This window comes from Alexandromys fortis, unplaced genomic scaffold (genome assembly GCF_014885135.2).
Source record: "Alexandromys fortis isolate MF-2015 unplaced genomic scaffold, M_Fortis_MF-2015_v1.1 scaffold_187, whole genome shotgun sequence".
Lineage (NCBI taxonomy): Eukaryota > Metazoa > Chordata > Mammalia > Rodentia > Cricetidae > Alexandromys > Alexandromys fortis.
Genome location: NW_026068088.1, coordinates 287,401 through 302,820, shown reverse-complemented (window position 1 = coordinate 302,820; position 15,420 = coordinate 287,401). Strand labels below are relative to the sequence as shown.

The 15,420-nt window shown below is 40.3% G+C and overlaps 1 pseudogene; it reads left to right on the top strand.

The window, feature by feature from the left end:
- Positions 1–360: 360 nt before the first annotated feature.
- The window catches only part of LOC126488724 (leukocyte receptor cluster member 8-like), an 86,495-nt pseudogene continuing 71,435 nt past the window's right edge, over positions 361–15,420 (top strand).

Here is a 15,420-nt window from a genome sequence, read left to right as displayed (position 1 = left end):
ACAAGCTTTTGCCTACATGGGCATCCCAGACTTTCTCAAAACAGACGACAGAGCAGCTTATACCAGCCAACAGTTTGCAAAATTTTGCCAAGAACTACAAATTACACATACCTTTGGAATTCCACATAATCCCAGAGGACAGGCCATAGTGGAACACATGCATGCTACCCTTAAACAGTTTTTTTTTTTTTGTAAAATAAAGAAGGGGGAGTATATCACCTCCCCAAATACCCAATTATCTACAATTTTATACATTTTAAATTTTTTTTAACAGTAGATAAACAAGTTCTATCAGCAATGGAAAGACATTGGCAGAAACCCTCCCAATCTCTGGGCTGGGTTATATGGAAGGATAGTATCATGGGACAATGGCAATCACCCACACCCATGCTGGCTAGGGTGAGGGGAGCCATTTGTGTCTTCCCTCCAGGAACCAAAAAACCCATCTGGGTGCCAGAGCGGAATGTTCGGCCAGTGGAGTCGGGCCCTACTGGCCCTGATAATATGGGTTCAAGTGAAGAACATCGAGGGAGGCCTGAGATGGGCACTGGTGAGGAATCCACCCATACTGATGCCGGTAAGTAAAATAAGCTCTGTTTTTCCATCCTTTTACTCCACCAATTATACCTTGGGAGTTCCTGCAGCAAATACAGCATTAGAAAGATCCTCACTGTGTAATTTAATGTTTGATATATCCCATGCCCTCTGCTTCCGAAGGATTAGCAATATTTCAGCGATGCCTAGTGTCTCCCTTTCTGGACCGTGTGTGGTCCTTAGTAATTATTCTCTGGGAGACTTTTCTTCTAATTTTTCTGGGCATCCCTGTTTTGGATTGAGAGATATCTTTTACCCAATAAATTTAAAAAAAAAAATGTTTCTGGACTTCCTACCCCTCTGAGACAAGCTCCCTTATGTTGGAAAACAGCACAATCCTTTAGATTACACTTACCATTGCCTTGGGGAAATTGTACCCCTGAGGAACCATGGAAATTGGAGGGAGATAAATATTTATGGTGGTTTGGTTACCGATCTACCTTTTAAAACTCCTTGGGAGGAGTCTTTGATTTTTCCTATAGAAATCCAAATATGGCAGGGGTTTCACCTACGTTCTCAGGCATGTTTCTCTGTGGCCCTGGTGCATGTACAGATGTTAGACCTTTAGCCCTTCAAAGGGGATTGGCCTTCAATGCTACAGCCCAATGGAACACATCGAACATCTTTGATACCTCCCTCCAGATTAATTATGCAGTGGGAATGAATTTCTCTATTGTCAGCCTAGCTTGTGTTCTACCTCCTTTTATGTTTGTTTCCTTTAATGGGTCGGTCGGGGAGGATGGTGTCCTTAATTGTTTTTCCAGCTTTTTGAGCAACTGCTGGTCCCTGATGGATGAGTCCGTGCTGATGGTGAGAATTCCTGCCCTGGTTCCCCTGGTGGTAGATGACCCACATGATGGATGAGAGATTATCTTGTATAGAGAAAGAAGAGACTTTGGGATCACCACCGCAGTCATCGCAGCTATCGCCATATCAGCAACAGCTGCCACCTTTGCAGGAATCACCGTGTCCCAGAGTGCAGCTACTGCAGAGACTGTTAACACTCTTGCTGCCCGTGTTACCCAGGCCTTAGAAACTCAAAATACCATTAACTCACTTATTAAATTGGGGATGTTAAATTTATATCAGAAACGGCCTTATTACAGGAACAGATTAATGTGTTTTGGATGGTGCAACAGCCTCTTGTTCTCATTTTTATCATTCTGCCTGTGTAACCCTTATGGAAGTGAAAAATATGTCCTTTGAGTTGCAACACCTTAATGCTTACCTTAGGGGGCCTTGGAATGATTCCTTTGTAAACTTTATCCACTCTTTGGTACATCAAATTATTGCAATTAATGAAACTTGTGTTAATCCTGTATCTGCTGAGGGATGGTGGAATACCATGGCCCAGATTGGGGGTTGGGCACAGCGATGGGGAGGTGCCTTATCCCTGGGGATCTTGGGACTAGTAGGGGTGGCAGTAGGCCTGCTCCTCTTAAAACGATTCTTAAACATCTTCACCCTGACTAAGCTTGTTCACCGTCAGGTGTTACTCAGTCTGGTGTATGACTCTCCTGAAAGTCATGAGGTGTGGCTACTGATGCTGAAAAATGAGGGTCTCCAAGGATGGCAACCTGTGGGGAGACCCCCCACCTAAGACAGGTTATCAGGGGCCCTATGATGGGTAAGGGAAGGTACTTCTCTTGTAGGACCTAAGACAGGACCCCTTATTATAAAATAAAGTAGGGGAAATTATGGGAACTGCAGCCCCAAGTTGCTATCCCTGCCCCCATCTGAGGTGCTTATCTGCAAGGAAAACATAATAAATTCCCTCTGCTCCTAGAGCAGGGAATGAAGGAATTTTGAGTACATGGTGACCATTCCTTGATCCCTGCCAGGGTCAGGTTACAGTCCCTTTGCAGCCCCCTCCTCATTTGGTGCCATGGTATAAAGCCAGCCCCAGCAAGACAATAAAGCAGAAGCTGTTCCACCTCAACCTCGTGCTCTGTGTATTCATTCAACCTGGACACCCTCCACCGAGATTCTTGGTTCCAGCCCACGCTGGCATGGCAGGCCTCACCAACCCTGACTTAAGCTCTACTATAGAGCTATAGTAATGAAGACAAACAGCTTAATATTGGCGTAAATACAGACAGAGGGACCAATGGAATCCAGTTGTCAAAGTCTAGACACAATGCTTCACAGAACAGGCCATATTTTGGTGTGTTATCTAACTAGAACATCTGTTCATAATGCACCATTTTTACTATAAAATGAATATAATCTGATCTTCAGGCAAGCTTTATATGTTAGATCACAAAAAATAGCAAAATTCTCATTTTTGTCTAAAATAAAATAGAAGGTTATAACTAAAACAAGAAAAATATATACAACAGACACAATAACTATATATAATATAGACTTGAAATAATTACATCAACAGTGACTAGTCCCTAAACATTGACATTTGTGTATAGTACTTGATATTATCCTTCCCAGAATTATGAATTCCTGGGACTGAAGGAATGTTATTCTGGGGATTCCAATCCTGCATCAAATAACAACCCCATAAATTTATTTTAGTATTAGCCACATATTGCTTTAGCTTCCCTCTTTGACCTTTTGGCCCACTACAGTCAAACTATCTCATGCTTTATTTAACTTGAGATATGGTTTCAATTTCTAGTAATTGAACATCTGCCTCTTGATGAGGCCAATTTGGATACCAAGTTTCTGGAGTAATGATACTCATATCCACACCTGTAGCAAACCAAAATTTACAATGCCATTTATATGCACTCTTAGATTTGGTCTTTGATCATTTATAGAAGACTTCCAGAATGTTCATTTCCTATTTCCTATTGAAATTATCAACTTATCTTCCATGTTTATGTCATCACCTTGAACAGTATGTTCTTTTACAGAAGGCTCTGGATTTTTTTTTAATTTTCCTGGTAGACATGTCCTCCACAGTTACTGGGAATGACTGAGCCATTTTTGGCTTGGGGACCTGTGAGAGTCCCTTCAAGGAGTTTCCTGATGGTATCAAGTTTCCTTGTCTGTCTTTTGTTGATCTACATTCATTGGTCCAATGTCAACCTTTGCCATACTTTCTACATATACCTGTAGGCTGGATCCTCAAATTCTTGCCATTCCCTGAGGGGGTATTATTCCTAGCAATTGCTTGTCTACAATCCCTTCTCAGATGTCCTATTCTACTATAATTAAAACATTTGGCATTTTGCTGTCTCCTTATTTCTTTGAAAATTGCTTTTTCTACCCAAGATTCAGTATTATAGTCAAATGTCTCAATGTTCATTGTATGCAGGATCTATTCATTCATAGGTGCTGATATAACCTTTCAAGACCCAAATGTCTTTTTTGCATTCCAATTTAGCAATTTCAAAAGCCAGATATAGAACAAGTACTTGTCTAGCATCTGGGTCTATTACTCCTATTTGTACAGCCTTAGTTAATCTTTGTAAAAAGTCAGTAAAGAGTTCTATCTGGCCCTGTTTAACCCTGGTTCAATTCATTTTTCTAGTTCTTGAATGCTGTTACAAGCATTTACTGCTGCTTTGTAGCATAGGAACCAATATTTATTCATCATAAAGAGCTTGAACCTGTGGGTCAGCATAAGGACCTTCACCAAGAATTTAGTCTTGGGACATCTCAAGGCTTTTTGATTTTCCATGTTGTTCCAATTTTTCCATCTTCTCTGAAATAAATTTTAAACATTAATTGAGGTCCATCATCCAGGACTGGTGAAACTAACTGAACCCAGTCAGGTGGGGTGACTTTAATGCTAGAAGACCATGAATTTATTATCTCCTTAACACATTTGGAATGGAAGCCATAAGTTACAACAGCTTTCTTAATTTCTTTTAGATCATTTACTCCTATAGGTATCCATCTACCTTCTTTGGATCTTTTTGAGCTTTTAGAAATTGATACTTTGTCAAAGTAGATTACAGGGTAGGAAGCTAAATCCCTGGGTAAGTCATCTGTGACAGCTACTGGTGATGTTGAATCCTGTTCTGTGCCTTCTTTTCATGTTCATCAGCTCCAATAATTTCCTTAATTATTTCAAAACTTTTTATTATTGTCTTTTGTAAATCCCGAATCTCCTGGCCTGTATACATTTCTAGCGATTTCATTGAGGCATTGAACCTCTGGTCTTCGTTCTGCACATGTGATTCCTAGGTCTGAAGTTTCGTTTTCAAAGATAACATCTCATCCTTGGACATTACTTGAATACCATGTAGATTGCCATCATGGAGAGATAGTCTTTCTGCTAATTTATCTTAACTTTTTTAACAAATTTTGATTTTCAAATTTAATAGTATGAGTTATTTCAGATAATTTCTTAGTATCCTTATATATGGATTCAATTTTGCCTATGAAATGGATATTATCCTTTTTAATAATATTATTTTTTTCAACCAACTTTGATTTTCAATCATATTAATCCTGTCAGCTAGCTGTTCATTATTTGTCTGTAAATATTGTATCATTCATAAAAGTGCCATATTTTTTCTTAATGATAGAATATGGAGAAGAAAACTGAATCCCAATACCCAATACACAATGAATTGAAGCATCACCATAACCATATAAGCCTCACATAATATAATCCATAGTGTTAGCAAAAAGTGTTACTGAAAGTTGCAATATTAATGAAGTCTGATTTATTGATTTCCTGTTATGTGATCAGGTAATCTGCCATCTTTATTTTCAAACAGAAGTCGTGATTGCAGAGTTGCAATGAGAAGCAATGCAACCAGTGGAAACAGCAATGTCCTGGGCCTCTTTAGTTTCTGAGCCGCTTAAGTTTTCCACCTTGTTACTGGTAAACACCAAGAAATATGCTTTGCTTTACAAATTAAAAGCAATTAATTCAATCACATACACAGAGTAAGAAAACCAGAACTCACAGGAAGGGAGTAGAAGCTGGAAGGTGCCACACACCAAGGAACCATGCCAGGGAATGAGGCAGTCATGCATGAACTAGGAAAATTTCCAAGTTGTCACACAGAGTAAACTCTGCTGTGGCAGGGATTCTACAAAAAAAAATGCTTAGGTAAAAGCAAGCATAGCAGGTAGGGCAGGGAGTCTGAGCTCTGGACTGGCTAGGCCATTAGGCCATCCACCTAGTAGGAATGGAGTCTGAATCCATATAGGCACCAAATAAAGTAGGACACTTAAAAGAAATTACACACTAGCTCAGAATTGATAAATTGATGGTTATTTATTTAGGGATAGACTCAAAATCACAATTCTCTACTTGAATGGAGATCAGAAACTGAAATCCACAACTGGAACAGAGAAGCTGGAAAAGAGGCCGGATGCATGCTCTACATTGGCATATATAGTATAACAGGCCATGCCCCAGTGGGTGGGTAACCAATGGCTATAAGACTTCCTACGTCAGTTACCCAGACCCAGAAAGACAAAATGATATGTACTCACTCATAAGTGGCTTTTCAACTTAAAGCAAATTTAAAAATAAGCCTACAATTCACAATTCCAGAGAGCCTAGACAACAAAAAGGACCCTAAGAAAGAAATACATGTATCTAACCTATGTTACTCTCTTGAGTAAATCAGGAGCATGGGAATCATGAGAGATGGTAGAATGGAAGAGGGAGGAAGGGGAACAAAGAAATACATATAACTTGATACAAACAATTAAAAATAGAAAAGAGTTTTCCTTTAGCACCACACTAATTATTTTTAATGAACTACTTCTGAGGCCTATCACTCAAGGCTACTAGTAAATTTATAGACTGACCTATATTGATGATATTCTAAGTATACAAATAGTTTATTTTCATTATTTAAAATAACTTTTTTATTAATTTTTTCCAGCCCAACAAAGTTTTCCCTGTTTTCCACCTCTACTTCCAGTCCCTCCACCCAATGTCCACTTTCCACCTATCCATTCCTCTTTTCTTTAGAAAACTGCAGGTGCCTCAAGTATATTAGTCAGCCCTGACATAGCAAGGTGCCATAAGGCTAGGTATCTGCTCTTCTATTAAGGCTAGACTTTGCAATCCAGTACAAGTAAAAGGTCCAATTAGTAGGCAAATGAGTCAGACATAGTCCTGTTCCCTCTATTAGGAGTCTCACAAGAAGACCAGTCTACACAACTGTGTTATATTGGAGAGGGTATAGGCATGTACTATGCAAGGTATCTGGTTGACAGTTCTATAAACCTCTATAGGCCAGATTAGTTGATTCTTTGGATTTTCTTGACATAATCTTTAATCCCTCTGAGATCTACAATACTTTTTCCTTCCACTCAAAATGATTCCTTGAGCTCTGGCTAATATTTGGCTGAGGGTTTCTGCATATGCTTCCAGTAGTCACTGGGTAAAGGAACAAACTAAGTGTTTGGTAGAAAATCATTAGGAATCATTTCATTGACTTTTTTGTCACCCATATTTGGTTTTATAATAGTTCTTTACACCATCCAGCCTCTGGGGCCTGGCCCTCCAGGTAGTGTCAGGTATGGGTTTCAACCTGAACTATCATTTTTTGGTGACTCCCATAATTTCTATTCTACATTATCCCAGCATATCTTGTAGGAAGGGATAATTGTAGGTTAAAGGTTATGTGGCTCGGTTAGTGTTCCAAAGCCTCCACTGAAAGCCTTGATTGGTTACAGAAATTGGCTAGTTCTGTATCCCCCATTGATAGGAAACTTAGGTAGGATCACCTTTATATATTGCTGGGTGTTTTTTTTTTTTTTCTTATTTAATAAAGATTTCTGTCTCTTCCCCACCACCGCCTCCCCTTTCCCCCCTCCCCCAATCAAGTCCCCCTCCCTTGTCAGCTCAAAGAGCAATCAGGGTTCCCTGCCCTGTGGGAAGTCCAAGGACCACCCACCTCCATCCAGGTCTAGTAAGGTGAGCATCCAAACTGCCTAGGTTCCCACAAAGCCGATATGTGCAGTAGGATCAAAAACCCATTGCCATTGTTCTTGAGGTCTCAGTAGTCCTCATTGTCTGCTATGTTCAGCGAGACCGGTTTTAACCCAGGCTTTTTCAGACCCAGGCCAGCTGGCCTTGGTGAGTTCCAAATAGAACATCCCCATTGTCTCAGTTGAACTATGTTTCTATCTTATCCCAGAGATTCCCCTGAATCCAAGTTACTTTCCAGTATTCTCTTCTTCCATCCTCCCTGCACCTAATATTGCTTGTTCCTATGGTACAAACAATTCTTAAGAATAATTTTTAAGATTATGATATTTTTGAATGTATAAAAATATATTATGCAAACAAAAGTCATATCTTAAAATTATATTTACATGAAGCTATAACATTATTACTGTAATTGAAAATATAGGTAAGTTTTATATTATATATTGTATAATATTGTACAATATATACAATGTCTCTCTCTTCCTATCCCACCCAGCTTGCATCCAGAACACCCCCCTTTCTGCCTCCCTTCCCTCTTCGGGTGCTGGGGCCAAATCCCAAGGGCAACCTAGCAGGCAGGAGCTCCTTTGTTTCAATAGCCTGCCTGCAGCAACCAAGGTAGGCACTTTGTTTATGAGCTACCCAACCAGCACAGAGATCTGATCTCAGCAGCAAGAGAGCCATCACTGGGGTGAGTTTTGGACCCGCGGCAGCAGCCCAGGACAGGGAACTCAGAAGTTCCTCATTCTCCCTATACTTCCTGGGCATCCTGCTGGGCCTATATGCCTAGCATATTGCCTCTTGCCTCCTATGACACCCAGCTTGCCTCCAGAACCCTCCCCCTTTCTGCCTCCCTTCGCTCTTGGGGCTCTGGGGCCAAATCCCAAGGGCAACCTAGCAGGCAGGAGCTCCTTTGTTTCAATACCCTGCCTGCAGCAAGCAAGGTAGGCACTTTGTTTATGAGCTTCCCAACCAGAATGGAGATCTGATCTTGGCACCTGGACAGACATCAATCGAGCACCAGGAGAGCCATCACTGGGGAGTGCTGTCACTGGGAAGGTACATCAGGAGGCAAGGAGACCTGATCCTGTAAAAGAAGATCCATAGCAAAGCATTCGAAGGAAGAGATGGGCAGGCGCCAATGCAAGAATTCACCAAACAATCTGAAAAACAACATGAAACCACCAGAATCCAGCAACCTCACAACAGGAGGACATGAACACCTTAATCAAGAAGTAGAAAAAAATTGATTTTATCAAAGTGTTTGATGCCCTTAAACAGCATGTAAAAAATGCCCTTATAGAAATGGATGAGAAGTATAACAGAAAGTTTGAAGAATTGAATAAATCAGTGAATGATACCCTAGGAAACCAAGGAAAAACAATCAAACAGATAATGGAAACAGTTCAAGACCAGAAAATTGAAATGGAGGCAAAGAAGAAAACACAAACAGAGGGCCGGCTGGACATGGAAAATGTAAGTAAACAAAATGAGACTACAGAAAGAAGCATAACCAGCAGAATACAAGAGATAGAAGAAAGAATCTCAGATTCTGAAGATACCATAGAGAAAATAAACACACTGATAAAAGAAAACAGCAAGTCCAACAAACTCTCATCACAAAACATTCAGGAAATATGGGACACACTAAAAAGACCAAACCTAAAAATAATAGGAGGAGAAGAAAGAGAAGATGTGCATCTCAACGGTCCAGAAAATATATTTAATAAAATTATAGAAGAAAACTTTCCCAACATAAAGAAAGATGTACCTATGAATATTCAAAAAGCATACAGAACACTGAATAGGCTGGATCAAAAAAAAATCCCCTCGCCATATAATAATCAAAACACAAAGCATACAGAATAAAGACATAATATTAAGAGCTGCAAAGGAAAAAGGCCAAGTTACTTATAAAGGTAAACCTATCAGATTTACACCTGACTTCTCTACGGAAATCCTGAAAGCCAGAAGGTCCTGGATAGATGTACTGCAGAAATTAAGAGACCATGAATGCAAGCCCAGACTACTATACCCAGCCAAGCTTTTGTTCACTATAAATAGAGAAAACAAAATTTTCCAGGATAAAAACAAATTTAAACAATACGTAGCCACAAATCCAGCCTTACAGAAAGTAATAGAAGTAAAATCACTAACCAAGGAGTCCAACAATGACCACAATAACTCAGACATCTAGAGACCCTTCACCAGAGCAACTCAAAAAAGGGAAACACACAAATTCTACTACTTAAAAAGTGACCAGATTTAACAACCACTGGTCATTAATATCACTTAAAGTCAATGGACTCAACTTGCCGATAAAACGTCACAGGCTAAGAGATTGGATACAAAAACAGGATTCAACATTCTGCTGTGTACAAAAACACACCTCAAACACAAAGACAGGCACCTACTCAGAGTAAAGGGCTGGGAAAAGGCTTATCAAGCAAATGGACCTAAGAAACAAGCAGGTGTGGCCATGCTAATTTCTAACAAAGTAGACTTCAAACTTAATTCAATCAGAAGATATGGAGAGGGACATTTTATATTCATAACAGGAACAATTCATCAGGATGAAGTCTCAGTCCTGAATATCTATGACCCTAATATGAAAGCAACCATGTACGTAAAAGAAACATTACTAAAACTCAAGGCAGCCATCAAACCACATACACTAATAGTAGGAGACTTTAACACTCCTCTCTCACCAATGGACAGGTCAATCAGACAGAAACCTAACAGAGAAATTAGAGAATTAATGGAGGTAATGAATCAATTGGACTTAACAGACATCTATAGACTATTCCACCCAAATAGGAAAGAATATACCTTCTTCTCTGCAGCTCTTGGAACCTTCTTGAAAATGGATCACATAATCAGTAAAAAAGCAAACATCCACAGTTACAAAACAATATTAGTAACCACCTGTTTCTTATCAGATCACCATGGATTAAAGTTAAAATTCAACAACAATGCTACCCCCAGAAAGCCTACAAACTCATGGAAACTGAAGAGTCAACTACTGAACCATACCTGGATTAAAGAAAGAAATTAAAGTCTTCCTTGAATTCAATGAAAATAAAGAAACAATATACTCCAACTTATGGGACACTATGAAAACAGTCCTAAGAGGAAAGTTCATAGCACTAAGTGCCCACTTAAAGAAAACCGAGAAAGGACACATTGGAGACTTATCAGCCCACCTGAAAGCTCTAGAAAAAAAAAAAAGAAGCAAACTCATGTAGGAGGAGTAGAAGACTGGAAATAATCAAACTAAAGGCTGAAATCAACAAAATAGAAAAACAGAAAATAATCCAAAGAATCAATGAAACAAAATGCTGGTTCCTGGAGAAAATCAACAAGATTGATAAACCCTTATCCAAACTAATACAGCAGAGAGAGAATATGCAAAATAATAATATCAGATATGAAAAGGGGGACATAACCACAGACACAGAGGAAATTCAAAGAATCATTAGATCTTACTACAAAAGGCTGTATGCCACAAAACTGTAAAATGTAAAAGAAATGGACACTTTTTTAAATAAATACAATATACCGAAACAAACCAGGACCACGTGAACAATCTAAATAGACCTTTTAGTCATGAAGAATTAGAAGCTGTTATGAAAAACCTCCCAACCAAAAAAAAGCCAAGGACCAGATGGTTTCAATGCAGAATTCTACCAGAACTTCCAAGAAGACCTAATACCTATACTCCTTAATGTATTTCACAAAATAGAAACATAAGAGTCATTGCCAAATTCCTTTTATGAAGCTACAGTTACTCTGTCACCAAAACCACACAAAGACTCAATCTAGAAAGAGAATTACAGTCCAATCACACTCATGAACATCAATGCAAAAATCCTCAAAAAAATACTGGCAAACTGAATCCAAGAACACATTAGAAAAAATATTCATTATGATCAAGTAGGCTTCATCCCAGAGATGCAGGGCTGGTTCAACATATGAAAATCTATCAATGTAATTCATCATATAAATAAACTGAAAGAAAAAAAAACATGATTGTTTCATTAGATGCTGAAAAAGCTTTTGACAAAATTCAACATCCCTTTATGATAAAAGTCTTGGAGAGATTATGGATACAAAGGTCATACCTAAATATAATAAAAGCTATTTACAGCAAGCCAACAGCTAACATCAAATTAAATGGAGAGAAACTCAAAGCCATCCCACTAAAATCAGGAACACGACAAGGCTGTCCACTCTCTACATACCTCTTCAATACTGTGCTTGAACTTCTAGCAGTAGCAATAAGACAACATAAGGGGATCAAGGGGATTCAAATTGGAAAGTAAGAAGTTAAACTTTCTTTATTTGCAGATTTTATGAGAGTGTGCATGATCGACCCCAAAAACTCCACCAAAGAACTTTTACAGCTGATAAATACCTTTAGTAATCTGGCAGGATACAAGATCAATTCCAAAAAATCATTCGCCCTCTTATTCACAAACTATATGGAAGCAGAGAGGGAAATCAGAGAAGCTTCACCTTTCACGATAGCCACAAACAGCATAAAATATCTTGGAGTAACTCTAACAAAGGAAGTGAAAGATCTAGTTGACAAGAACTTTAAGGCATTGAAGAAAGAAATTGAAGAGGATAACTGAAAACGGAAGGACCTCTTTTGCTCTTGGATTGGGAGGATCAACATAGTAAAAATGGCAATTCTACCAAAGGTAATTTATAGATTCAGTGCAATCTCCATCAAGGTCCCATCAAAATTATTCACATATCTTGAGAGGACAATAACCAACTTTATATGGAAAAGAAAAAACCCAGGATAGCCAAAACAATCTCATACAATAAAGGATCTTCTGGAGGCATTGCCATTCCTGACTTCGAACTCTATTACAGATCTACAGTAATGAAAACAGAGTGGTACTGGCATAAAAACAGAGAAGTCGACCAATGGAATTGTAAAGAAGACGCAGATTTTAATCCACAAACCTATGAACACCTCATTTTCGATTAAGGAGCTAAAAGTATACAATGGAAGAAAGAAATCATCTTCAACAAATGGTGCTGGCACAACTGGATGTCAACCTGTAGAAGAATGAAAATAGACCCATATCTATCACCATGCACAAAACTCAAGTCCAAATGGATCAAAGTCCTCAATATCAGTCCAAACACAATGAACCTGACAGAAGAGAAAGTGGGAAGTACCCTACAACAGATGGGCACAGGAGATCGCTTCCTACGTGTAACCTCAGAAGCACAGACATTAAAGGTGCATTGAATAAATGGGACCTACTGAAAGTGAGAAGCTTCTGTAATGCAAAGGACACTGTCACAAGACAAAAAGGCAACCTACTGACTGGGAGAAGATCTCCACCAACCCTGCAACAGACAAAGGTCTGATCTCCAAAATATATAAAGAACTCAAGAAACTAGACTTTAAAGTGCTAATTAACCCAATTAAATAATGGGGCACTAAACTGAACAGAGAATTCTCAACAGAAGAATTTCAAATGGACAAAAGACACTTAAGGTCATGCTCAACCTCCTTAGCAATCAGGAAAATGCGAATTAAAACAACTTTGAGATATCATCTTACACCTGTCACAATGACTAAAATCAAAAACACCAATAATAGCCTTTGCTTGAGAGGTTGTGGAGAATTGGGTACGTTTTGTCGAGCTGTGGGCCACTTCCCTGCCACCCTAGCTGATATTCTTGGGTCCCTGCCCTAGCCACACCCACTCCCATAACCTCTGACCCGCCCATCGCCATCTTGGGACCTCTCTCTCTCTTTCTGCTTCCTTGGCATGTGCACGCGTTTTCTCTCTCTCTCTCTCTTCTTTTATCTCTCCTCTTTCCTTTTATCTCTTTTCTCTGTCTTTCTTCCCCCCCTTCCTTAATAAATACTTATGGCTATTTCCTGTGTTTACGTGTCTGTTACCTGCCGCCACCGTGGGCCAAGGAAGCGTGCCCTCCTGTAGCCGCTTTCCCATGGCGGGCTCCGCCAGCCCGCCCGGGGGATCGTTTGTAGCCGCTTTCCCATGGCGAGCTCTGCCAGCCCGCCCGGGGACCGTTTGCAGCAGCTCTCTAATCGTTTTTTAAGAATAACACTAGCTCCCAGCCACCAGCTAGCTTGTGCCCTGAAATAATTACATGGAAACTGTATTCTTTTAAACACTGCTTGGCCCATTTGTTCCAGCTCTTATTGGCTCACGCTTACATATCAATCTAACCCATTTCTAATAATTTGTGTAGCCCACAAGGTGGCTTACCAGGGAAGTTCTTACCCTGCGGCTGTGTTGGGAGTAAGAATCACGGCGTCTGCCTGACTCAGCTTCTTTCTCCCAGCATTCTGTTCTGTTTACTCCACCCACCTAAGGGTCGGCCTATAAAATGGGCCTAAGCAGTTTCTTTATTAATAAAAAATCACTCCCATACCAGGGGTACCCTCATCCATTGCTGGTGGGACTACAAACTTGTGCCACCACTTTGGAAATCAGTATGGCAGTTTCTCAGCAAATCTGGGATCAACCTACCCCTGGACCCAGCAATACCATCCTGGGAATATACCCAAGAGATGCCCTATCATATGACAAAAGCATTTGTTCAACTATGTTCATAGAAGTATTATTGTAATAGCCAGAACCTGGAAGCAACCTAGATGCCATTCAATCGAATAATAGATGAAGAAAGTGGGGAATATATACATATTAGAGTACTATGCTGCAGTAAAAAAGAATGACTTCTCGAATTTTGCATGAAAATGGATGGGAATAGAAAACACTATCCTGAGTGAGGTAAGCCAGACCCCAAAAGATGAACATGTTATGTACTCACTCATAATTGGTTTCTAGCCATAAATAAAGGTCACTGAGTTTATAATTGGTGATCCTAAAAAAGCTAAATAAGAAGGTGAACCCAAAGTAGACAAAATTGCCGGGCAAAAATTGGGATTTTGGGGGTGGGGTATGATGGGGGTAAGGGGAGATGGGGAGAGAAAAGTGAGAAGGGGAAGATGGGGGAAACTTGGGGAAACAGGATAACTTGGATAAAAGAAGTTTGGATAGGGGAGCAGGGAAGCACAAATCTTAGTTAAGGGAGCCAACTTAGGGTTAGCAAGAGGCTTGAACCTAGACTGGCTCCCAGGAGCCCAAGGCAATGTCCCCAGTTAGTCCCTTGGGAAGCTGAGGATAGGGTGCTAATGATTCCCCATCCCACTCCTGCATTGAGGTATTATTCCTTTAAAAACGGCGGCGGGGCGGGCGTGGGTGTGTGGACAAACACGGGATAGACGGACGCAAAGGAAGAGACGGACACGCGGCTCCCACGTGGGTGCGTTTTAATGGGGAGAGGGGAACACAGTAAGGACTACCCCACCCCTCACATATACAGGAGGGCAGTCTGTCCCAGGCTACTCACACCTGGTACACAGACGGTAGCTCCTTTCTATGTGACTGGACGCGCAAAGCAGGTTATGCCATAGTATCAGATATAGAGATAATCGAGGCCAGGGCACTACCTGCCCTTACAACTAATCAACAAGCCGAACTGATAGCTCTCACCCGAGCTTTTCAGTTAGCCGCGGGACAGTCTTTAAATGTCTACACAGATTCCAAATATGCGTTTCATATTCTGTTGTCTCATGCAGCCATCTGGAAGGAGCGCGGGCTTCTCACGACGAAGGGAGGATCCATTACCAACTCAGAGCATATTATGAACTTACTAAAAGCTTCTTATCTCCCTAAAGCTATAGGAATTATTCACTGCCGGTCTCATCAATCTGACAGTTCCATTGTCTCCAAGGGAAACAACCGAGCGGACAGAGCAGCTAAGATGGCAGCACTCCAGAATACAGGCCTGCCTCGGCTACCTCAGGGAGTATTTACAGTACAGCCCACAGTCCCACAGGCATCTCCCAACACCCGACAGATCCTGTCCTACCTGCACCAGCTTTTTCATCCCAATGAAAAAGC